At 50.4% G+C, this 26,166-nt stretch overlaps 1 long non-coding RNA gene across 1 annotated transcript; it reads right to left on the minus strand.

Annotated features, from left to right (window-relative positions):
* Nucleotides 1-271: 271 nt before the first annotated feature.
* On the minus strand, nucleotides 272-23,218 carry LOC125153316 (uncharacterized). Its single transcript, XR_007147457.1, has 4 exons — nucleotides 22,952-23,218; nucleotides 22,233-22,346; nucleotides 926-1,052; nucleotides 272-395 (listed from the first exon to the last, which is right to left on the minus strand). It is a non-coding gene; the product is annotated as an uncharacterized LOC125153316 (long non-coding RNA).
* Between the last annotated feature and the right edge of the window lie 2,948 nt (nucleotides 23,219-26,166).

The following is a 26,166-nucleotide window of genomic DNA, read 5'->3' on the forward strand; positions in this document are numbered from 1 at the left end:
CATGAGAGTGACAATGAGAATATGCTATGCATATTGAAACGACAGAAGACGCCCTGAGTTTACCAGAAGCCACCAGAAGGTCTGGAAGAGCCACCTCAAGCCACCAGAAGGTCTGGAAGAGCGGGGACTTTTGTTCTTCGTCTTCATTGCGGGGTGACCGACACAAACCACACACACTTAAGGTGCACGACGTTACGCCCTGATACGCACCTACGTCGTGAAATGATTGCCCCCATCAAGCTAATTAACATTTGTTGCAAGTCTCCTTGGCGTGCGTGCGTGTGGTGAGAGCACACGAAATCCACTGTCAGCGAATGCAAGGAATACAATTCCGGGTCACGAGCCACAGCCTCCACGCTGCGCATCACGTTCCCCAGAACTTCGTCCTCTTCCACCTGAAAGTTTGCACTGACGACTAACCTCTCCCCATTTCGGACCCCTCTCCTCTAGGCTTCTCGGAGTTCAAAGTTTTGTGCGTGAATACACAGGGGCCCTTCTTGATTGACGGCCCCTGCAGGACATCTAGCCTCCCCTCCCCCCGAAGGCCACACCAGGCATTGTGACCACCAGAATCGCCCCACCCCCGGCTTCCAGACGTGCCCCCCACAGCACTGGCTGCTCGTACAGACGCTAACCTGCTGGGAGGGGACGCCTGGGTGTAGCTGGAGGAGGCACTGTGTGGCGGCAACCGTCCTCCCCTCTTTCCCCCCGCACTTGTGTGTGCACTTGCACAGGCTGGGGGCTGGGGACCCTGGTGTGGGCCACACCTGACGTAGCCCCTGCCTGCACGGGGCTTCCCACCCAGAACTATAACGCAGGCCAGGGGGAGGGTCTTGGGTATGCAGATGGACAGGAGCTTTGCCCCACCACTGGCTTAACAGAAGGTGCTGGACGGAGTTAAAAGAACTTGGGAAGGTCTTTGCACCTCGGGGCTGAGGGCTGGTGCATCGCACCGAAGGTGATCCTGATGGTTCGTTTTCCTCTGTCCGCTCATCTCCCGTGAAACAGAAGACATGTTGATCAGATTTGGAGGCGAGGACAACATCTTCACACTGGAGGACAGAATTAAGATTTAAAAATCTTAACAAAAAATTTTTTTTAAGTTTATTTATTTTGAGAGGGAGGGAGGGCACCAGTGGGGGAGGAACAGAGGGGGGCGGGAGAGAGAGAATCCCAAGCAGGCTCTGCACTGTCAGCACAGAGGCCAATGTGGGGCTCGCGCTCACGAAGCCTGAGATCACGACCTGAGCCGAAATCACGAGTCGGCGGCTTGACCCACTGAGCCCTTCAGGCGCCCGAAGATTTGAAAAAACTCTTAACAGGTTGAAAGGATGGTTGGGAAAAGCTAGAGTAACTCAGATGTGAGTGAATGCTGAGAATGAGGTTATTACCCTGTCCTCCCCAATCCCCACAAATACCTAGCTTAAGAGAAATTCGCGTGAAGAATCCTGGGACCAGCAAAGTCAATGCAACCCATTGGCTATATTAAGCAAGGTATTGCATCCAGACGCAGGGAGGGTCCTGCTGGAGAGGCAGTTACTCTTGACTTGCGAATCATACTGTTGCTGAGTACCCCGCCTCCGGCCCTCCTCGTTCTCATTGCTCCCCCCCCCCCCCGCCACACACCCACACCCTGTAGGCATCTTGCCGACACCGCTACAACATCCGGGCACTGAGAGACCCTGGGATGCAGCTCGGTGGAAGGGGAGGGGTCTTGCTACTTAGCTGTCCTCTTGAATCTCACTTCCACCACTGTTCAGCTGAGCGACTCGGGTCAAGGCAGATCACCTCTTCTGAGCCTCGGTTCCACAGACCGTGGGGTTGGGGGTGGGGGTGGAGATAATGTGTGAGAAGAAAGAGACATGTCAGAGTATCAGGTAGCCTCCGATTACCCTGAGGTCCTTTCCATATAATTTCTTTTTTTCAACATTTATTTATTTTTGGGACAGAGACAGAGCATGAACGGGGGAGGGGCAGAGAGAGAGGGAGACACAGCATCGGAAACAGGCTCCAGGCTCCGAGCCATCAGCCCAGAGCCGACGGGGGGGCTCGAACTCACGCGAGATCACTCGAGATCTCGCGAGATCGTGAACTCCCGGACCGCGAGATCGTGACCTGGCTGAAGTCAGACGCTCAACCGACTGCGCCACCCAGGCGCCCCTCCATATAATTTCTAAGACTGGGTGTGATTTTATTTCTTCTTTCCTCTCCTAGATTTGATGAATGCTTCAAACATGCCACGGACTGAAAGCGAGGGCCTTGTTACCCATCCCAATTAGGCATTACAAAAGCCCCATAAATCTTGGTGAATATGTTACAGGGAATTGAAAGCTGGAATTGTACGGCTGGTGCGCTAAAGAACACAGCAATCATTCTCCTAAAGGCCTCGTGTAATTTTTGGTCTGCTTCGCAGTGTGTGTCTATCGACAATTGGCCCGTTATCGATTTCCTAACCCTGAAGAACACGGCTCATGGCTCCCGTTTTCCCGGCCAGCACGAAATGAAGAGGCCAGAGGACGCTGACGGCCGGCTGTTTGCCTTACCATTTGGGGACCTGTTAATCCAAAGCGCGAATGACCCACAGAATCTGGGTGGCTCTGGCTTTTGAGAATGGGATGGAGTATCGATTTCTATCCTGTTCTCTTGGTGTGTAATTAAACAAACCACAGCCCCTGAGCGTAAGCTGGCCAGTCTTCCTCATTAACAAGCTAAATGACGTCCCCTGCGAGCACCACGCACCTGTCGTGGCTCCGGGAGCACGGGAGCCGGTGGCTTTGTGACAGTTTGGACTTCCACGTTCTGTAGAACGCCAGCTCCATTCAAATATGTGATGGTTCATTTTAGGGGTCCACCTGGCTGGCTGTGGGGTGCCCGCACGTTGTCTCTGGGTGTGTCTCTGAGGGTGGCCCAGGATGAGCTCAGCGTCCCAATCCACAGACTTGGTAGCCTGCCGTCCCCAGTGTAGGTGGGCACCGTCTCATCTGCGGAGGGCCCGAGGAGAACGAAAGGTAGGGGAAGGATCAGCCTCGTTTTCCTGCCTCGTTGATGGGAGCTGGGACTCCACTCCTGCCTCTTTGGGGGGATTTACCGCACGGGCCCCCCCGGATCTTACACCTTTGGACTCAGACTGCCTGACACCACTAGGTTTCTGGGCTCCAGCCTGGGGAGGGCAGCTCCTGGGATCTCTCAGCACCATAACCGCACGAGCCCATCTCTCATGCTAAATCCCACACCCCGACACCCAGCCAGGCACACCCCCCCAGCTGGGCACAAACCCCCAGCCCCCCAGCCAGGCACACACACACAGCCAGGCACACACCCAGCCTGCTGTTGGTTGTGTTTTTCTGGAGAACTCTAACACTACATTCCAATGGTGCCCTTGCTCCCTTATTGGTCAGTGCACCTGCCTGGCTGATCACTCCCCAACCCACTTCAGCTTTGGAAACACTGGGGAGGAATGGGCGGCGGGGCGGGGGGAGCTAAGTGGGGAGGAAGGTGAAGAGATCGTGGGATTGAGAGGGTGTGTTTGGCGGGGGGAGAAACACAGCCAGTGGTAGGTCAGCACCTGTGCTGTGCACGATCCTTTTTGGCCTCCTGTCCTTGCCAAGATGTCATGGTGGGTAGGGTCCATTCCCTTCAAGGACCTAGGGTTTAGCCTTGTGATTCGCTCTGGCCAATGCACTATGAGTGGACACAACATACCCCACATGGGACCAGCCTTTACACGAGCTCTCGGGATGTGGCTTGGCCTCCTGTGCCTCAACTTGTGCCCGGAGAAGAGCATGTCCCGGAAAGCCACTGACCCTTCATGAATAAAAGGCTCAGGGGCGCCTGGCTGGCTCAGTCAGAAGAGCACACAGCTCTTGATCTTGGGGTGGTGAGTTTGAGAGCCCTACGTTGGGTGTAGAGATTACTAAAAAAATTAAACTTAAAAAAAAAAAAGAATAAAAGGCCCATGAAGTAGATGGAAACCCAGCCCGTTTCCTGGGTTTCACTGATACATGAGTGAGGAATAAATGCCCAGTGTCAGGCCCTACGGTCTGGGACTGTTCACTACCCAGCATGGCCGTGGCCAAGCCTGCCTGCAGGAAGTGGCTGTCCCAGGTGCTGGGGGACAGGAAGTGACAGGTGGAGGAGGGAATGGGGGTGGGGATCTGCCACCAGCCTTGTTGGACATTCACAAGGTGGCTTCCTGCTGAACAACCCCCCCCCCCCCACCGCCCCGTTGTCCCAGATTTATTTCCCTGATAGGGAAATGCGCCTCGGTGACAATTCCAGGGTGCCCCAGGGGTGTGCCGGTAACTGTAGCATTGTTTGTGATGAGGAAAAAGTGGATACCACCTAAACGTCCAGCCAGGGGGCAAAGGATAAAACCCACGCCGTGTATGGAAATTCAGGGGCGTACGAAACCCAAGGCCAACGGAAGGGGCTAGACCTACACGGACGCACTTGGATGCATTTCAGAAACAACGTGGAGCCGGAAAAGCAGGCTGTGGAACGAGGGGGTCTGAATGACGGTATCTGTATCGAGATTGAAACCCCCAAAGGAGACCACCTATTGGGCGCATAAATACGTCTTCAGAGCATAGACACGCGCGCACGAAGGAGCACGCCAAGCTGACGGCAGGACCGCGGGAGAGGGCCGGAAAGTGACGCACGCAGGTGCTCGGGAGGCCTCAGCCCAGCGTGGGTGACTCTCCATTCCTTCCAGAACGGGAAGAGTCCGAGCAAACGTGACAGCCGCTTCGATGGGATAAAGCTGTGGAGGGGCCCACGGGCGCCCGTCATCCTGCACTATCTTTGTGTCTGTGCACTGGAAACATTTCAGATAAAACTGCTTTAGAGAAAGAAATGTCCATGGTGTGATGTGTGTCTACAGGGGAGGACGAGGGGTGTGGGTGGCGGCTGGGTGGGTGAGGGAGGGCATACGGGCGCCCGTGGCAGGTTGGAGCCCCGGGGAAGCCGACTCTGGAGGGAGGCGACGTCACGGACGTTTGTTGGGAGTGCCCCGGGGTCAGCACCACGGGGTGAGGGAAACTGTCAGGCAGCCTTGGCTGGTCCCCCAGAGCTGTGGGGGGCTGCGGTGGCCCTCAGAGCTGTCACCACTGGGCCAGGATGCCTGGGCCCTTACACACCAGCGTCGATGGGTCACCGAGCACGGGCCGCCCAGGAAGGGCCTGACCTTGGCTGAGGTTGACCCTGAGAGGCAACAGCTGAGCACTGGGGCTGATGGCACGGCCAGCGATCAGGACATGTCCCCATTCAGGAGGGTCTGGGAGGCCCCACAGGCCACCTGTCATGCCAGGTCACTTGGGGCGAATTCATGAAGGACTCAGGAACCTGCCCTTGCCCCCCTCGACAGCTGTTACTTGTTAGCACACGTAGACGTTACACCTAGAATTTTAGGTAACGTTTAAAAAAAAGTTTAATTTGGGAAAACTTCAAACGTACAGAAAAGCTGCAAAACAGGACAACGAGGCTCACCAAGATTCATCACTTGGTAACATACACCATTAACAAATAACGTCACCTTTCTGGCATTTTCTCAGGAAGACTTCTCCCCCCTCTAAGTTAGGATGAGTTGTAGGCATCATGACCCCTCATCCTGCACTGCATCAGCCCGTGTCCCCTAAGAACGAGGACCTCCCCTTGCATACTCAGAGTACAACGTCAAGTTCAGAAAGCTTCACAGAGGCAATCCTATTATGTCATAATAACCCATGGACACTATCCAGTATTATGCTGGGGGCAATTTCCCCCAAAGGACGGACCTGATCTAGGGCCGTTCATTGCATTTCAGAGTCCTGTTAACTAGCCTCCTAAAAGAACAATAGTTTTTGCTTTTTTAAGAATTTCCTGGACGTGTTCCAGATTCTAGTCATGGCGCGTCTCAGCTTGGAAAGGGAAGCCCTCGCCTCCCAGCTGTAGCCCAGCCCAGCATCCGGGTCCGAGCCCGAGCCCCTCCCTCGCCTCGCTCTTGCCCTCTGTCCGCACCTGCCCCAGATGCTAACGGCTACCAGGCAAAGGCTTCATCCGATGACACCTCTCAGAGTCTTGCTGTCTTTCTCCTGAGCAGGCCGGAGAGTGAAGCCCTCATAAGGGGGGTGGGGGGGGTGGGTCCTGACCTCACCAGGGTGCTCAGGCATCTGCACGTGCAGGGTCATTGGGTTTGGAGGAATATGCACCTTGGCTGAGCAGAGCTGGTGGGTGATGCTCCTCAGTCCCCGGGAGCTGCTCCCACTGCTTGCAGCCCTGGAGGGTGTCCCTGGCTCACCCACCGACACCGGCACCGAGCCCGCACCACCGTCAGCTGGGGCCCCGGCCCACCCTCCACTATCAACCATGCCTTTGACTTCACGGGCTGGGTCAGCCACAGCCGCTTCCCTGCAGCCGTGACCCAGGAGCAGGCCAGAAGATGCTCTGACACCTATAAAGCACACGTGGTCACAGACGCCATCAGATGGGTACCGAGGTTCTGACAGGTACATTCACACACAACCCGTTATTCACACGTCACGCGAAACAGTAATGAAATGTCCCTTTATGAAAACCCCTATTTGTGTAAGCAGTTGTAATTGGATTTGCGCTTACACGTGCCAAGCATTTCTAACCGGTACAGGTTTCTACAGGTGCAGTTATCTGGAACCTGAGTTTCCAACAACAGAAGCGTGTTCTATCATCTGCTGCTATAGCGACTCTGGGCAGTGAGGTTATAGCCCTGGAGATACCTGCTAGGGTTCAGATCCTGAAGCGGTCCCTGAGTGACCTGGGACAATTACTGATGCCCTCCGAACCTCCATTTCTGCATCTGTAGAATGCAGAGAATAGCAGGAGAATTAGGTGAGCTAAGGGACAGTGACTGTGGCCTGGCCACACACGCCACACGAGCTGCGGCCTCGCCTCACGGACCGGCCAAGGCTTCCCGGGGTGGTCCCGGGCCCAGCCTGGACCCCTCACACAGAACGAACACGGCAAGCAAAACCGAATCATTTTACCTTTCGCACCCATCAAATAATATTGAAGTCAGTGGGAAAAAATGTTGTACTATATATATAGTTTGACGGTCACTCCTTAAAACACAGAAAGACCCTAGGACACAGAAAAAGAAAACCGGACCCAATTTTTAAACATGGGTAAAGCGTTTGTATTGGCAATTATAAATGGCCAATAAATAATCACTAGTAACTAAAAAAAAAATGCAGATTAAATCAACAAAGATGAATTTTTAGTTATCATTTTCATTAAATTTTTTTTACATTTATTTATTTTTGAGAGACGGAGTGAGACACACGGCGAGCGGGGGGGAAGGGGGAGAGAGAGAATGAGACACAGAATCCGAAGCAGCCTCCAGGCTCTGAGCAAGTGTTCAGCACAGAGCCTGATGCGGGGCTCGAACCCAAGAACTGTGAGATCATGACCTGAAGTCGGATGCTTGACTGACTGAGCCACCCAGGCGCCCCTTTAGTTGTCATTTTCAAATGATAGCATCAGGTCCCAGGAGTGGTAAGAAGTCAGGAAAATGCGCCTTACTCCCACACTGCTGGTGGGGCTTTAAATTTCGATCTTCGTAGGGCCAAGTTGGCAGCATTTATCAAGGCTTGCCAATCATTTAGTATCTGCGAACTTATCCTCAGGAAATAATGATAGATGTGCCTAGGAGTTTCGAGAGTGTTCACTGCCTGCTGCTTCTAACAGTGATCTACTGGTTTCCACCTAGATGTCCAACAAAAGGGGATCCCTTAAATAAATTATGGCACATCCACACTCTGAAAGCCCTCATGCCTTCACAGAGAGGTGGAAAAAAAAAATGTTCACAGATATCAAAAGTGTTCACAATTTATTGTTGAGTGAAACAATAGTTTAAACTTTAAAAAGCATACCTAGGGTAGAATCCATTTTGGTAAAAATGAAAAGTCCATTTATGCAAGGAGGAAAAACATTTAGAACAGTCCCTTCCCTAAGAGTTAACAGCGGGTATTCTTGAGCAGTAAGAAAATTTTTATGGCTCCCTCTCTTCTCTCTCTGCCCCTCCCCTGCTCACGCTCTGTCTCAAAAATAAACATTAAATTTTTTTTTTTTAAATGAGAATAAGTTGTGATTCTCTGTCGGGGGTAGGATTGGACAGGCATGGGTGAAATACTTCTTTTTGATGTATTTCTTCAAAGAGTGGTGAATAAAGGTGGTTTTCCCAGCATCTTTGGAATCTTCTGGTCTTCTCCAAAATTACAGCAGGATCCGGTTGTACAAGCAAGCAGTGTGAATTCTACCGGGGCGGGGGGGGGGGGGGGGGGGGGCGCCACTGGCCATTTCGGCCTCTGTCCCATCCTGAATCCAACAAAAAGGGAAGTCATATCTACTTGGCAGAGTTTTCATTGCACAATAGGTTGAATGTAGCCACTGAAAATATTCATGCAAATATCTTCATTAGGAAAATCATGCAATTAACCTGAAATATGTGCTAAATAAAGCAGGCAAATTGTTGCAGCTTTTCTTACCTCTTAATTATAATTTTGGTAATCAATTTGTCTCCTGATTAGCAAAAAGGAAAAAAAAAAAATCTTCAGCCTACGTCTGAGGACGAGTTGGTACGTGAGATTAAACCCCGAACCGTTTTAGCAAAGAAGGCCATTAACCTTTCCCGTGTTTTTGTTCATCGAAGGCATTTCCTGCTAATGCTCATTGTGGAAGATGATTGGATTTTAACAAGAGCTTTTTGGAGCAGGCACCAGCCCTTCCGGAACGTACGTTTTGCAAGAGCCGCTGTCATTAAAGGTTACCAGCGTTTCCATTATCATCTTGCCGGCGTTTATTTCTTAAATGGCTTTTGACTGCAGCGTAAAAATTTTCCCTAAGTGAAAACTGACATTCCAGCTCAACCTGAGGCATTCGGAGGGCCGCAGACGTCCAGCGGCCAAGTGGAAAGCCGTAAGGGTGGGAGCAGGGGGTTCTCCCACATTCTTTCGTCTCTTCTCCCAATTTACTGAACTGTTCGGGGATTCGAAGGGGGGGAAGGCCACACAGGTGACACAAGGTGACCCTGGAGGAGTGGCTCAGCCTGGGAGGGGGGCTCAATTTCTAGACCTGTGAAGTGGGGTTAGCTACTGAAGACTGAAAGATCACTCAAGTCTCTGGCACACGTGAAGGAAAAATATATCCGCCAACATTTAGGTTGACTCCTTTTAACCTCCCCCATTTAACGTGTTCTCCTCCAAACAGCCCACCTCTTAAGACAGGAATCGGGGCGCCTGGGTGGCTCAGTCGGTTGAGTGCCTGACTTCCGCTCACGTCATGATCTCCTAGTTCGTGAGTTCGAGCCCCTGTTCGGGCTCTGTGCCGACAGCTCAGAGCCTGGAGCCTGCTTCGGATTCTGTGTCTCCCTCTCTCTCTGCCCCCCATCCCCCACTTGTGCGTGCATGCTCTCTCTCTCTCTCTCTCTCTCTCTCAAAATAAATAAATAAACATTTAAAAAAAAGTCCATGGGAGTTCCAAGTGTGCTGGCTTCTTGTTGGTGGAGCTGTTGCCCAGGGGGGAGGAAAGCTCTCTTCTGGAGTAGTGGAGTAGCATCCAACTCCAAGGTCAAGTCCCTCTCTTCCATCTGGGTCTGCAATTCACTATGAGCGGTGGCATGAGAGAGGGCCGTGAGAGCTTCCCCTGCTCACCTCCCGACTCCATTTTTGTGACGTTTCTCGTGGCTAGTTTTCACAGAGGAGACCCTCTTTAGGGAGTTGTGGGGAACCTGAGAGGGGGGAGCTTCTGCCCTGGTTCCTGTTTAGGACCTGGAAGGGGGCTGCCTCTCGGGTGGTCCTGGACTTATCAGGGGAGGTTGGTGATGACGTGAGGCTAGAAGAGGCCTGCAGTACTGGGCAAGCTCCTGGCAGGAAACAGTCCACTCACACTGGGGACGTGACCCAGATGGGGGCAAGGCCCGAGGAAGCCAGCAGGGGGAAGTGCGGGGCCTGAAGCCAGTAGGGGCAGGGAGCCACAGGGCAATCCACGGACAGGCTGCCCCACGGAGCTGGGCCTGGGAGAGAGGATGCAGCAGGGAGGCAAACCGACAATAAGAACAGAACCCAGCTGCCCTAACCTCCTTCCCTTGGTGTCGGGGTGTGTGTGTGCATGCAGGGTGGGGTGAAAGAACAGGAAAGGGGAAAATGAGGGAAGGAGAAGAAGAAGGGAGACGCTTCTCCAATATTCAATCCCAGAAACTCACTAAAATGGTTAGGGTACACTCTTCGAATGGAATATTCCAGAACCAAGAAAAAAGTCATTTCTGAAAAATATTATGGATCAATACCACTTGTAGTGATAGATGCGAAAGTCTTTGATAAATTCCTACCAACCAGCATAAAACAACTCATTAGAGAAAAGTCACCCGGACCAAATAGGTTTTGTTCTTAAGGTAATTTATCACTAAATAAGAGAAAACGTTTAAAAACATTAATAACTGAAGCAGAAAATTTTAAAAATGATTCGATGCCTCCTTTTCACAAAGACTGGAAAAACAATGTTTAAAGGGAATTTTCCCTTAACACGATGACACCGCCTTAGAAATTCAAATCCAGTATGTATTTATGGATTAGCACCACGCCAGGGCACTGACCAGCCTGACCTAGTCCTTACAGCAACATGCTGTGCTAAGCCCTACTCCATTTGGCCCTGCCCTACCTCCTTGGTCTCATCTCCTCCCATCTTCCCCTGGCTCTGACCTCTTCACCAACCTCCCTGTTCTCCTGGAGCATACCAGCTTTGCTTCTGCCACAGGACCTTTGCACGCACAGTTCCCTCTGCCTACAACCCTTGCCCCTGCCCCCAGTATCCCTATGGCTGGCTCCTCCATTTCTTTGAGAGCTCAGCTCAAATGTCACTGTCTCTTTAGGGACTTTCTTGTGAACGCTATGTAAAAAAAACAAGCAAGGTCTATCCCAACTCCCTATCAGTTCTCCCCATCTCCCCTCTATCTTATATCAGCACCTGCCTGCCTGGTATAGGCTTGCTTGTCTGTCTCCCATCCCAGAGCGCAAGCGCTGTGAGGACCAGGGATTCTGCGTTGTTTCCCCAGGGCCAGAACAATACCAGGCACAGGAACTGCTCAGAGAATATTTGCTGCACGAGTGAGCGAGCAGGCCAAAGAGCCGCCCTGTGGGAGAGGAAAGGAACATCTGCAAATTCTCCGCTCCAAACCTTTCTGCTCAGGAATCCTGCTCGCCTGCACTGAAAACACTTACTTTTTGAGAAGGCAAGATGTACATCTGGTCTACAATTCGAAAGGGACCCCGATCTCTGTGTCCCCGGGGAACGTGGCGCACCCCGCCCGTGCACGGAGCCCGTCCCTTCGCCAGCCTGACACACGGGAAGGGAGGCTGGGCTGCAGGCTGCATGTGGGATGGCCTCCTGCAGCCACCTTGGACCCCCGAGAGTGGCAGCAGGATGCCACATGACTCCACTCTCAGACACACGGCCAGAGGCGGTCCAGAGCGTCTCTAGATGTTGCTGGATGTTGCATGTGACACAGAAGAACACTGGGAACGTGACATCCTGTGATAGGTCTCTAGCACCTAGTGTTCTGAAATTTCTATCTCGCTGTGATTCAAAGAAATCAAAATGTGAGTTCACCAGAGAGTATACTCGAGGATAGGAGAGCCTCTAAGGTCCCCTTCTTGGAAACCTTTGTGCCTTAAAAAAATTTTTTTTTAATTTTTATTAAAAATGTTTTCATGTTTATTTATTCTTGAGAGACAGGAGGAGACAGAGCGTAAGTGGGGGAGGGGCACAGAGAGGGAGACACAGAATCCTACACAGGCTCCAGGCTCTGAGCTGTCAGCACAGAGCCCGATGCGGGGCTCGAACCCACAAACCGCGAGATCATGACCTGAGCCGAAGTTGGACGCTTAACCGACTGAGCCACCCAGGTGCCCCTGGAGACCTTTGCACCTTTACTGTAGCAGGGTCTGGTCTGTATGGGCTCTCTCCTCAGCCTCTTCTAGTCTTCTGGGGCCAACCTGCCTGTGGTGGAGAGATGCTCCCACTGCTCAGAGTGTCTCAGTCCCTCTCCTCTCCCTTCCCAGTGCTCCTTCTCAGGCCCCACAGGATCCTCTACCTGCTGATGGCTTCTCATGACGCCATTTCTGCTGCAGGATTCTAAAGCCAGAAGTTTTGAGGTAAAGGTCTAACTTGGAGGAAACTAGGAAAGATATATTTGGTTATTTGCTTTAAAAAACATAATAAGTTTACAGCTTTTCATAAAATGATACGTGATTACTGCTTTAAAAAAAAACTGAACAATGTATATAGTTGCAAAGAATAATACCATAAGAAAAAAACGCCCTCACACCCTCCTCCCCAAATCAGCACCATGGTCAGCGTCTGGTCTCTGTGATCTACACCCTCCTCCCCAAATCAGGACCATGGTCAGTATCAGGTCTCTGCAATATGGATGTAAACCCAGTAACACGGTTTGCTGAAAACAGAGTATTTTACTATACATATTATATTTGATGAGAAAGCATTTGATTTTGCTTAGATTTAACAATAAAAGAATCTGAAATCATAGAAACTACCCATCACTGGCCATGCACACACACGTGCACGCTCTCACACATGTGCACACGCGCAGGCACACACACGTGCCTGCACACACATCCCCCCACACACATTTAGGAGAAACAAGTTCACTATCCCTTCAAAGTTAAGAAACAAGATTATGAAAATCACAGAAGCTGAAGCGACTGACTTTCTCTCGGGCTCCACGTTTTAACTCTCAAGAGTATTTATTGACTCTGTGGCATGAAAAATGAGAACGCTGGCCCATTTATTTTTTCTTCCTACTTCCCTCCCTGCCAGCCCCAGGAAATCATTTTTTAAAAAGAAAACTACATTTTATGGTAGTTGATTAACAAATGTTTATGCCATAGAAATATTCAAAACTTAACTACTGGCTGAATTAAAAATACTGAAAGTCTGGGGAATAAAGCCAATTAGATAATTACAATTGTGACACCTGAATTAATTAATCTGTTTTGTCTTCTCAACTCTGTCTTAAAAACTGAAATCCAACATGAAGATGCAAACACGGTTCAATGGCTTTGAAGATTTTTTTGCCTTCTGGTTTTGCCTCAGGAGCAAGAAAAACTTAATACAAGTGGAAAATTAAGATTTCTGTTGTACACGATAAAGATAAACTAAAGCACTCCACGGAGTCCAAATCACTGTCAGCGTTCCCACATGGCACTTTTTTTATCTGTGGTTGACAGAAGAAACATCGACCCTACTAATAACTAAGATAACCAGCTTGTGCATAATTTCCTGAAATATATTAATGGACGGTCTGGTTTTTAAGACAGTCCAGGTACTCGCATCTGAAATTTGGGTGTCCTTCTATAATCCACAGAGGGGACGTGTGAAGTTGGTCTGACGTGACTGGAAGGTTATGTCTGATCACATTTCCCTTTCTAGGCACACAGACTCTGAACTCAGCAATTAAAGCGATCGTGGATGTTGTCACTTGGTCCTCCTGTGGAATGAATCGTCCAACAGAACAAAAGGGTTGCATCTCTCACATTCCTCTCCATTTGTTCGTTCATTCATTCATTCATTCATTCATTCATTCATTCATTGTTTCTTCTGTTCATGGACTCACTCATGCATTTGGCAAATATTTATCGAGCATTCACTAGGGCCAGCCCTGTGCTAGGCATGACAGAAGCAATGATGGATGTATCAGTTAGTGCTTGCTAAGTAAGGGGTCACCCCAATACTTAGTATTCATACTTAGTTTGAAACAACAGTGATATTTTATTACTGATGACTCTGTGGGTCACCTAGGAATTCTTCTGCTGGTCTCACCAAGGCACATGGTTAGAGGGTCAGCTGGGCTGGAAGTCCTAACACGGCCTCACAAACATAGTGGCTGGTGCTGGGCATTGGTGGGGTGCCTCAGCTCTCCTCCAGGCTGAGATTATATTAGACTACTTTCCATAGAGGGCAGCATTTCACAAGAATGAAGGTGGAAACTGTAGGCACTCTTAGGCTTAGCCTCAGAGATGGTAGGATATCAGTTCTGTAGCCTTTGTTGGTCAAAGCAAGTCATGGGGCCAACCCAGATTCAAGGGGAGGGGAGCTAGGACCCTATATCTGGGTGGGAGGAGTGGCAAAATCTCATTGCCCAGGGACCAATACTGGGATGAGAGAAATCTGAGGCCATAATTTGCAATTCACCACAGTGAATACAAAGGACAGGGTTCCTGCCCTCACGTAGCTCAGAGTCAAATAACAACCATTCGTAATAAGACCTCACATTTGTGCAGGCACTGTCCTAAACGAGTTCCAAGTATCAAGATATTTAATCCTCATCACGACCTCATAATAGTAGGAGCCCCATTTTTAACACCAATAAACAGAAACACAAAGAGGTTCTATAACTTGTGGGTCCTAGGACTGATAGGTACTGAATAAATGAAACACGAAAGTCTAGATGTGTTTTTGAAGAATCCATCAACGAAAGTCAAAAGGCTGATGCCAAATAGGAGAGAATACTGGCAATGTGTGTGAGCCCAATTATTCAAGTGTTGACTCTACAGGGGCAGACCCTCCCCAAGAAGCTGCCTACGTACACACCCAAACAGAAAATTACTTTGCGGGGGGGGGAGCATTCTCTAACATGAGTTCCAGCTTGATTCGTTTCTTACCACGTTCTCCCCGCCACAACATGTCTCGATAAGTGATAATCATCATCAGTGTCAATTGGCCTAGCCCATCCTTTTTGAAGGCACGTGTATGATTGTTCACTGAAATGTGAACTCCTGCTGGAACCAAGTCTACCAGGAACATCTCTGCTGTCTCTCTGCCCGTGGGTAAGGTTTCTGCAGTGTGATAACTGTTGTGTTAACATGTTCACAGTGACTGCCGCAAATACCTCCTGATAAGGCTGTAGCAATCTGCATCTCATTGGCTTTTATGAGAGCAGTTACTCCTTTGCCATCATGAGGTATCATCAATCATTTAAATATTTAATAATCTGAGGGGCACCGGGGGGGGGGCGGGGCTCAGCTGGTTCAGTGCCCAACTCTTGATTTCGGCTCAGGTCACGGCCTCGTGGTTTGTGGTATCGAGCCCCGCGTTGGCTCAGCGCTGACAGTGTGGAGCCTGCTTGGGAGTCTCTCTCTCCCTGCCCCTCCCCCCTCTCAAAATAAATAAACATTTAAAAAATATTTAACAATCGGAAAGGCAAACAAACAAAAAGCCCAACAACAACAACAACAACAACAACAACAACAACCCCAACCAAAGTCCTGATCAATCATTGTTCAGTTAGTTTGAATGTAAACTGTCTTAATTGTCAGGGCAGTCTCGCCAATTTTAAAGTGGTCGTGTTTGTGAGCCACTATTTCACATTTCAGGAGTAATTTGCTTTGGGAAATTGCCCAGTTTTCTTTAAAAGTTTGTGGATAAATTGAAGGTTAAATTGCCTGCAAATGAAGCTTAAGGTTTATAGCAAAGTGTATGGCTCAGAAGGATATCAACAGCTCAGAGCAATTTCAAAGTACTTATAAGGCTAGAGCATATATGAACAGGGAATCCATGATTTGTCTAGGGCTTATCCATTACAGAATTCCTTTTGGGGGTAATAACACAAATTGGCAGGCCACCTTTCCTTCTGAGCAGAGTAAATGTGATAATGCTCTATCCCTTGTATTCATCAAGATAGGACGGGAGCATCCCTGTTGACAAATGCAGGCTTCATCATCTCCGAAGCTGTTTATAGAAAGTATGAGTCAGCAGGAAAAGCACACTTGAAACCACATGATATCTGAACTGGGCTTTTGACCAGAGATGCTTTAATAAAAGCCATTATGTTGGACTTTCTACCCAGACATTTATATTTTTAAATTTAATCAAGTTGAAATCTTAAGCGGCATAATTTTATTAAACGGGGAATTGGTTGAAAGCAGTTTTTTTCCCCCTCCAAACTGGGCCGAACGGATTCTAAGTTCTCAGGACTGGGACATGTGGTGAAGTCATTGGTGGGGACAGAAAATACTCCCGGAAAATGGGGTCATTATCCTTGGGGGATTTCATATTATGTTACTAATAGAGAATGTGGATACCCCTCTCTGAAGGCTCCCACTTATTTTTATTATTTTTGAAGGCTATTTATTTGAGAGTGGGTGAGCATGTGTGGGGAAGGGGCAGAGAGAGAGAGAGAGAGAAAGAGGGAGAGAGAGAATCCCAAGTAGGCTCTGGGCTGACAGCTTAGACATGGGGCTTGATCCCTTGAACCATGAGATCATGACCTGAGCTAAGATCAACAGTCAGATGCTTAACTGACTGAGCCACCCAGGTTCCCCCCCAGGTTCACACTTAAAATGAAAAAGTGTTCTGGGGCACCTGGAGTCTGGGATTTCCATTACTTGTAGGAGAGCACCTAATGTTTACACTGCCTTTGCTTCCTCCACTCAGGGAGATTATAAAAAGCACACAAATCCTAACATGCTCCTTCTCAGCTTAAAACCTCTCAATGGCAATGATGAAGTACCAGAAAGAGAAATTAAGAAACTGATCCCATTTATTATTTTTATTTATTGTTGAGTGCACTGAAAATAACAAAAAAACCTGGGAATAAACTTAACCAAAGAGGTGAAAGACTTATACTCTAAAAACCATACAACACTGATGAAAGAAATTGAAGACAACACAAATGGAAAGATATTCCATGTTCGTGGATTAGAAGAAAGAGTATTGTTAAAATGTCCATCTTACCCAAACTAATGTACAGATTCAGTGCAATCCCTATCAAAATACCAACAGCATTTTTCACAGAACTAGAACTAACAGTCCTAAAATTTGTGTAGCGCCACAAAACACCCCAAATATCCAAAGCAGTCTTGGAAAAGAAGAACAGGGGCGCCTGGGTGGCTCAGCTGGTTGAGGGTCCGACACTTGATTTCGGTTCAGGTCATGATCCCAGGGTCATGGGATCGAGCCCCATGTCTGGCTCCAGGCTGAGTGTGGAGCCTGCTTGGGATTCTCTCTCTTTCTCTCCCTCTCTCCCTCCCTCCCTCTCTCTCCCTCTGCCCCTCTCCCCCACTTGTTCTCTCTAAAAAAATATTTAAAAAAAAAAAAAAGAAAAAAAGAGGAACAAAACTGGAAGCATAACAATCCCAGATTTCAAGATATACTACCAAGCTATAGTAACCAAAATAGTATGGAACCGACACAAAAACAGACACAGAGATCGAAAGAACAGAAGGGAGAGCCCAGAAACACACCCACAATGATACAGTCAATTGATCTTTGACGAAGAAGGAAAGAATACGCAACGGGAAAAGGCAGTCTCTGCAAGAAATGGGTGTTGGAGCACCGGGTGGCCACGTGCAGAAGAATGAAACTGGACGGACCACTTTCTTACACCACACACACAAATAAACCCAAAATGAGTGAAAAACTTAAATGTGAGACCTGAAACCATAAGAATCCTAGAAGAGCGCACAGGGAGTAGTTTCTCTGACATTGGCTGTAGCAACGTCTAGATATGTCTACTGAGGAAAGGGGAGACAAAAATAAACCATTGGGACTACAGTAAAAATAAAAAGCTTCTGGAGCGCCTGGGTGGCTCAGTCGGTTGAGCGGCCGACTTTGGCTCAGGTCATGATCTCGCGGTCCGTGAGTTCGAGCCCCGCGTCGGGCTCTGTGCTGACAGCTCGGAGCCTGGAGCCTGCTTCCGATTCTGTGTCTCCCTCTCTCTCTGACCCTCCCCCGTTCATGCTCTGTCTCTCTGTGTCTCAAAAATAAACAAATATTAATAAAATAAAATAAAATAAAAAAGCTTCTGCACAGTGAAGGAAACAATAAAACTAAAAGACAACCTACCGAATGAGAGAAGATATTTGCAAATATTTGCAAAGATAGTCGCAAATATCCAACAAAGGGTGAGTATTCAAAATAAAGAACTGATTCTACTCAACACTCAAAAAGCAAATAATCCAATTAAAAATGGGCAGAAGACATGAACAGGTATATGTCCAAAGACATACGGACGGCCAACAGACACACGAAAAGATGCTCAACGTCACTCATCGTCAGGGGAATGCAAATCAAAACCACAATGAGAGGTCACCTCACCCCTGTCAGAATGGCTAAAATCGACAACACAAGAAACAACACGTTTTGGCGAGGATGCGCAGAAAAAGGACCCCTCGTGCACTGCTGGTGGGAAAACGATGCAGCCACTGTGGAAAATAGTACGAAGGGTCCTCAAAAAATTCAAAACAGAACTGCCATATGATCATTTCACTGCTGGGTAGATACCCAAAGAATCTGAAAACACTAATTCAAAAAGATACATGCCCTGTTGTGTTTACAGCAGCGTTATCTACAATAGCCAACCTATGGAAGCAGCCCAAGTGTCCGTCGACAGATGAACGGCTAAAGATGTGGTAGGTGTACAGTGGAATATTACTCAGCCATAAAAAAGGATGAAATCTTAGGGCGCCTGGGCGGCTCGGTGGGTTAAGCACCCAACTCTTAATTTTGGCTCAGGTCACGATCTCACGGTTAGTTCATGGGTTTGAGCCCCCCATTAGGCTCTGCACTGACAGCGTGGAGCCTGCTTGGGATTCTTTCTGCCCACCCCCCCCTTCTTAAATATAAATAAACATTAAAAAAAAAGAATGGAATCTTGCCATTTGTAGCAACGTGGATGGACCTAGAGGATATTACGCTACGTGAAACAAATCAGAGAAGGACACATACCGTACGGTTTCACACATAGGTGGAATTTAAGAAAGAAAACAAAGAAAAAAAAAAAGAGACAAACCAGGAAACAGACTCTTGACTACAGAGAACAAACTGGTGGTTACCAGAGGGGAGGTAGGTGGGGGGACAGGTGCAGTGGGTGATGGGGATTAAAGCACACCTGTCACGATGGGTGCCGCATAATGTACAGAAGTGCTGAATCGCTGTAATGAATTTCAGGAGCTGGGGCTGTGGGGCCGTCACCTTCCCTGCAGGTGGAGGTCCGCGGGGCACCTCCTCACGGACACCAAGGCCACGGGGAGAAGCCACGTGTAAGTGCCCCTCTGACGGTCCCTGTGTGGTCCTCCCAACCACCAGATGCTGCCTCCAGCCTCCATCACAGCAGAGGCCAGGACATGAAGACACATCCTTTCCAATGTGCCCTGTCCAAATTCCCACAGAATCTGGGCACGTTCACAAAATGGTCCTGTTAAGCCACTAGGTTTGGGGTGACAGGCCACACAGCTCTGTAACGGGATCGCTTATTGCCCTCGCTGCTGGGAGACCCGCCTGCCCCTTTATAATAAACTCCCCTCTCCTGCTTATGTGGTCATGGTGGCCTCTGAGACATCCACTCTGAGACATCCACTCTGAGGCATCTCACTGACGACCCTCCCTGGCCTGTGGCTTAAGAAGTTGCTGGAGCCTCTCGTGAGAGGTGCTGGAAAGAACGTACTGCCTTTGACAGCATTGAAACCTAGACAACCATGGAGGGCTTTCCCAGGCCTGGCCTCAGCCCTCCTGGATTCCAGGCCATAGGCATTTCCCCTCCTGGGTAAAGGCAGTTTATAATTCATCCCCCACCCCCCCACCCCCGAAAATGCATCTGTTTGAAGGGATTGGACTATAGCAGTAGAAAGCCGGGGAAGAGCTGCTCAGTGCCCAGCGGAGGGGGGCAAGCCTGTGACCCACCCGGGCCGTGAGATGTGGCTTCGCACCTGAGCAGGCACCTTCAGCATCTTCTGAGCAACGCAAATTGAAATGGCGAGACCAACCCTTTGACACAGAGAAGCTTCTGGTAAGGACTGAGAGCTGCTATTTTCTGCTTATATAAAGAAACTGAAGCACGCTTTTACGCAAACAAGATCTGCTGATCTCTAATGCATTCCGGACTGTTTATTCACCGCCTTTCAGAAAATTAGAATTTCTGTTTAAACAAAAGATTTGCTTCTCATAATCCACTTATGGCTGACATTGCCAAAGTCACCTGATGACGCACGTCAAAGAGCGAGAAGTGGGGGGTGAAGAGAAAGGGCAGAAGGGGTGCCGAGGGTCACCTAGGTGGGAAAGAGCAATTATTGGCTTTTCAGTCCTCCGCTTCATGCCAGCATGTCCCCAGGGGAGGAAGGAGACAGGGCAGGAGGGAGGAAGAGGGGAGGGAGGAGGGACCAAAGACGGGCTGTCATTGGGACCGACTCGGCACCCATCCCTGGTCTCTTTCCTTATGGCATTTGGATTTCATTCCAGCATCTACCCCGTCCTCAAAGCAGTCACCATCTCCCCTCTGCCCTCCGGAGAAGCTGTTCCTACCTCTGGCTCCAGAATGCTTCTGCATCATCCAAGGGCAGTGAAGGGCACAGGAGTGTGGAGGTAAATTCTGGAGCCCGGTGACTTGGGCTAAAATCCCAGGTTTTCCACTTACAAAGCTGTGCAACCTTGACCAAGTAACCCAGCCTCTCTGGGCCAGTTTCCTCATCTGTGAAACGTGGACCGTAATTACACCCAGCTTATAGGGCTGTAAGAGGACTGAGCTCGTATCATAAAGGGTTTACAAGGCAGGCGGGCACAGAGCATTTTGTTACCTGAATGTAACCAATCTCATTCTCTTTACCAGTATTTGGTTGAGGAATGGGTATGTGAGAACTGCCCCCCTCCCCCTGTCCGGGAATTCTTGTTATGTGAGAGAAACACACGACATCTGTCAGAGCATCGGGGGGGGGGGGGGGGGGCGCTGCTCCTCACGGCAGAAGCCATCCTGATTTATTTCACTGTTAGTGGCTCAGCTAACGGTGGCCAGGTGGGCTCAGTGGTTATCCTGAATCCTTGGGAACTCCTGTGACACGAGAAAACAAAGCCTGCCACTTACTTGCAAACGCCGTGACATCCTATGAATGCTCACTTGTAACCATTAATAAAGGCGGCATAATGATATATTTTGTAGATATTTATATAAACACAGGCTGGTCTTTGCAATTTCCCTTCTGGATTTGGGGGTGGATACCATTTTCTTCCAGGTCTCCAATAGGCTTGTATGTTCTAGACAGGTTTGTAGGCCACTGATGCCTTCTGAATAAATAGGGCTCAGGGTTCAGTCCCCAACAGACTTCCCACAAAGAACCAGTGTGGCCGCTGAGACTTCCCCGCCCCGCCCCGCAAGCCTTCGTCCTCTCGACAGCCGGTCATTTCGAGAAGGAGAAAGGCAGCCCGTCTCCCCAGCCTGGAATCAACACCTGACGAAGCATTCTGCTTGTCCTGCCTTGGCCGCGTGGCCGTCTTTGGGCCGGGGCTGCTCAGGGGGGAGGAGGGGCTCTCTCACGTGACCCACGTAGGTCACGAGGGGACGTCGCCAGAGTCACGTGGGAAACGAGCACCCAAGACGATTTCTCGGTGGTGATCACACTCCTCAGGCTCTCACGCGGTGATTCTAACTTACCGACTGCCATAAACGAAACAGATGCGCACCGCTGCCCCCAGGCCCACACCTGCCCGCACGCGCACACCTGCCCCACGTCCACACCTGCCCGCACGCGCACACCTGCTCCCGGTGCACGCCTGCCCCCACGCGCGCACCTGCCTGCGGCATCCAGGGCGCCGGCCAGCAGCTCAGCTCAGGGGCTCCCGGGGAGCGGACGCAGGCAGCTCACCCGGCGTTCCTCTTGCGCAGAAGCAGTAGAACGGTTTCCGGCCTCCCCACGCACCACGTTCGCCCCTTCCCATTGGCCAAAGCAAGCCACGTGGCCTAGCCCGCGTGGAGAACGCGGGGAGGACGCACGCGCCGTGCGTCCCACGTCGGAGGTGGAGGTGACCCCGGCCAGACCGTGTGGGCTGAAGCCCTGGCGCGCGTCTTGCCGGCCGCGCCGTGTTTGGCCGCTCGTGGTGTCCGTGAACTTGGCCTGTCGCTCCAGCGTGTCGCCGCCCTCCCCTGGGCCAGGCTGCCCCAGGCCGGGGTGGAACTGACCGGATGCGCCTTTAAGATACGGGTGTCTCCGTCATTCCAGGGAGCTGGTACCAACACCTTGTTAGCTCCCTTCTCCCTGCTAACCACGGCGGCTGCCTTACCACGGGAAAGCAGAGGGGAAGGTGGCGAGCGGGGCCATCGTACCCGCCGGGGAGCTAAGAACAAAGAAGAAACGGATTCTGGAGGTAATCCGTGAGCACGCACATTACAAGAGTCCGACAGTAAAGACGTGTGTGCAAATCAAAGCTGTTAACGCGCCCCTCACCCTTCTCCCTGCCTCTGCCTCCCTGCTGTCCTCCAGGGCACCTTCCTCCAGCGTCCGGGCAGTCTGGAAGCTCCTCTCCTCTGGGTTGTTAGAAGGGTTGCCTCTCTGGAGCTTCTGGAATTACACAGAGATGGAGGTTTCTAAAAACGTGCCAGGATCTCTCACCCTAAAGTGCACGTTGACCTGGCATGTTGGGGGCGACAGCTACGCCATGCTGCGGGCTCTCCCTTCCACAAAAGGCGAGCCCCCTTCTCCTTCTTGATGGTGTTCGCCTGCCCCGTGCCGGCCCAGGGGCTGGTGCATGTTCACACCCCTGGGAGCTGGGTGCAGAACGTCCCTTTTCCTATCTTGTGCCCCCAAGGGGTAACACTGGTTGGGGAGGGGCGTATGTAGAAGGGTGGTCTGGCAGGCACGGCCCAGGTCCCAGACGCCTTTGCTCCAGCACACGGACCGCTTATCTGCAGTGGGAAGGTCCCAGCCCCCTTCTGTCCTCCTCTTAACCGAGTTATTGAGTATTAGAGAGGTCTCTACCTCACTGTGTGCAGGATCATTCGGACAGTTACCACGTGGAATGTTCCGGACACGTCCATCCTCTGCCCTGCTAAGGAGAGCCCTGGCAGGGTCAGCGTGGTGGCCTGAGCTACAAGGCTGGGGGGGGGGAATCGCTGATTGGAGGAAAGGAGAGAAACTTATCCCACGGCCTTGAGGGACACACATACCTGATAAAAAATCTGCTACTTGTAGGTGCCACACACCGGGGGCCTTGCAACAACGGACAGGTGTTCTGTCATATTCTGGAGGCAGGGGCCTGAAATCGACATGTCGGCAGGCCCACGTTGCCCCTGGAGCCTCTAGGGGAGAATCCTTTCTTCTTCCTGCCTCTGGTGGCTTCTGGCAATCTTTGGGATCCCTTGGCTCATGGCAGTACGTCTCCAATCTCTGCCTCCACTGTCCCATGGCCTCTCTCCCGCCCCGGAGGGGTTCTGTGTCTGTTTCTTTCCCTCCTATTATGACCCCAGGCACTGGATTAGCCACCCCCCCCCCCCCCCAAGCCAGTATGACCTCGCCTTAACTTGATGACATCTGACAAGACTGTTTCCAAATAAGACCACACTCCCAGGAGCTGGGGGATTAGGACTTCAATGTACGTTTTTGGGGGGACGCTGTTCTATAGTGGCCTTCCCATAATTCCCCACCTTTGCCCCTTGAGGAAACACCAACATCTCTCTCCCCAAGAGCTTTTTCTCACCAGCAGAGCCCTGTTGCCATCACCACCTCATACCCACCCCCTCCGCCCCCACCAGCCTGCAGACAGCGGCTGGCAGCTGTTGGTGTGTAAATATTCCAGCCCCCTTAGCCCTTGGGGGTGAGTCTGCCTAGGGCTTCCAGGCCCCAGGTGCCCCCAGTGGTAGCTGGTCTGATGAGCCGCCCAGTGCAAGCCACTTTCCCTCTCGGTCCCAACTCTCCAGTCCCCAGTGGATCTGACACCTCTCACATAGGTAGAGCAGAATCCTGCTCAGGGGTTGCTTCTGGAAGAAGCCCCGAACGAGATGATGCACTCAGTAGTCCTTCCCCGGGGCAGGCAGGAAGGAGGTGGCGTAGCCGTGTGGCGCTGAACAGAGCAAGCAGCTTCTAGAGCTGGCAGAAAGGTCTGGCTGCAGAAGCAAGAAGCTGGAGAGAGCGTACACCTGGGAACAGGAGATTCACGTTGGACTAACTGGCTGTGTGCTTTGGGGCAGGTCCCTTAACCTTTCTGTACCTTTAGAATGGCGCGGGGGGACCAGAGACCTGGCGAATCCTTTGGGCCCTTGGGACCCTAGAATCCTATAGCCTCTCCTCCCCACCCCGACTTTCAACAATTTCTCTGTCTGGTTCATCTATTTATTCTAACATTTTTTATTTATTAATGTTTTGGAGGCAGAGAAGTAGAAACTGGGGTTTGTCTCTGAGGGGCAGGCTCATGTTTTTTGTATGGGCTCAAGAAAACACGACATGATAACGCAGTGGAAAGTTTTATTGAAAAAGAAAAAAAAAACCCACGATTTTCTTTCTCCTATTTGTAGTGGACATTTGCTCATCTTTGGCAACAAGATAAAGTAGGAAGTGGGTTGACTTAGGGTCAGATGATGGGGGTTGAATGCCGGCTCCGCCTCTGTCTAGAAGCTGTGTGTTGTTGGGCAAATGTATTCATTCATTCGATACATACGTATTTGTGGGTATGTGCCGAGCAGTGTCCAGGATATCGGAGAGTCCATGGCGAGCAAAATGGTGAGTTCCTGCCTTCTTGGGGCTTACAGACTGGTAAGGGAGAAAGACGTTAATCGGATAACCACACCGATTGGTGTATATACCACAATAGAAGCTCTGAAAGGTATACAAGCAATAAACAAGGAGACCAGCGAGGTCTGCAAGATTTGAAAAAGCCTTCCCGATGATGCGATGTTGAGCTGCGATGCAAGCACGTGTAGGTGTCAGCCACGTATGGAGTGGAGTGAAAGAACAGCATTTCCAACAAAACACGCAGTGCATGCAAAGGCCCTGGGGTGGAGGGAGCCAGCCTGTCCTAGAAATAGCCCTGGGAGTGTTGTTTGTTCATCTGTTTGGAAATGAAATCTGTAAAAATGCCCAGCTCTCCAGGTCCTTGTAAATATCGAATGAAAAACTGCGCAGGGAAGTGCCTCTCCCATCTTGGGAGAGCCAGCAGGGCTCTGAAGTTTTTCAACCTGGGAATAGAAGGGTGGGGGATTTGGGTTCTAGGTCCCAGGAAAGCAACTACTTTATGTTGCCTCTGTTGCACGCAGCTCACGTGCCCTTTGCTGTAACCCGTTTACTAACCTAGCCTCACCCCGAAGGCCAATGGTTCATATCACTACTTGGGTCTTTTGTTTGCTTTAGTTTTGAGAACTGGAAATAAATTGTTCGGGCTCTCCGCCATCCCTTCTGCCCAAGCAAGGCCCTTGATGTTGGGGACTTCCCCTGTCCTGGGGCTTTAGTTGCACAAAGCTGTCCTCTGCTGACCACAGCCAGAGGTCTGGGGCCGCTCTTAGACAGGGGCAGGATTCCATGCATCGTGGAGAGCCTTCGATTTTCAATTGGCAGGTGGAGACGGGGCTTCCACTCACACCAGATGGTCAACCTCTCTTCTTCCCCTCAACCACGAAGTGGTACCTAAGCCCCACCTTAAGCACTGCACATCCGTGTTCCCACTGTGGTCTCTATACCTGCCCCCCACCCCCAGTGGTAGGTGTCGCTGTCTTGTTTCCAGGAACGGGACAGGAACGTAGGGGGTCAGATGACTTTCCCAAGTTTGTGCGTAGTGAAACTGGGTCGGCTTCCTCGTGTATGACCCACGCACAGTTCTTGGTGCTCAGAACCCCCCCCCCTTTTCATTTCAGCCTGTTGTCACCGTCTTGAAACTCTCAATAGCTTTTGAACAAAGGACCTTGCCTCTTATTTTGCACTGGTCCCCACAAATGGTGCATTCAGTCCTGCTGTTAGAATAAGGGCTTCAGACCAGAGCCGCTCACTCCAAACCCAGAGCCTTAGCGCCTCCCCCAGGGCTGTTTCTGGAAGGCACAGCTGGCATTTCCTGGTTTGGCCCCCAAGACAGCTCTCCATTACCTATGGGGTGAAACATTTTATTGCCTAACCGCAAGGATTCTTTAAATTGAACTGTAGTTGACGTACAGTATTATAGGTACAGTTTCGCTCTTTGTACAACACAGTGATTCAACCGTCATACGCTACAAAGTGATCGCTTTGATAAATCTGCCACCTGTAACCACACAAACTCGCTACACATTATTAACTGTACTATTCCCTGTGCCTTACATCATATCCCCATGTCTTTTCACTTTATAACTGGAAGTTTGTACCTTTTGATCCCGTTTGCTCCCCTTCTCTCTGGCAACCACTGGATTGTTCTCTGTTGTCT

This window comes from Prionailurus viverrinus, chromosome E2 (genome assembly GCF_022837055.1).
Source record: "Prionailurus viverrinus isolate Anna chromosome E2, UM_Priviv_1.0, whole genome shotgun sequence".
Lineage (NCBI taxonomy): Eukaryota > Metazoa > Chordata > Mammalia > Carnivora > Felidae > Prionailurus > Prionailurus viverrinus.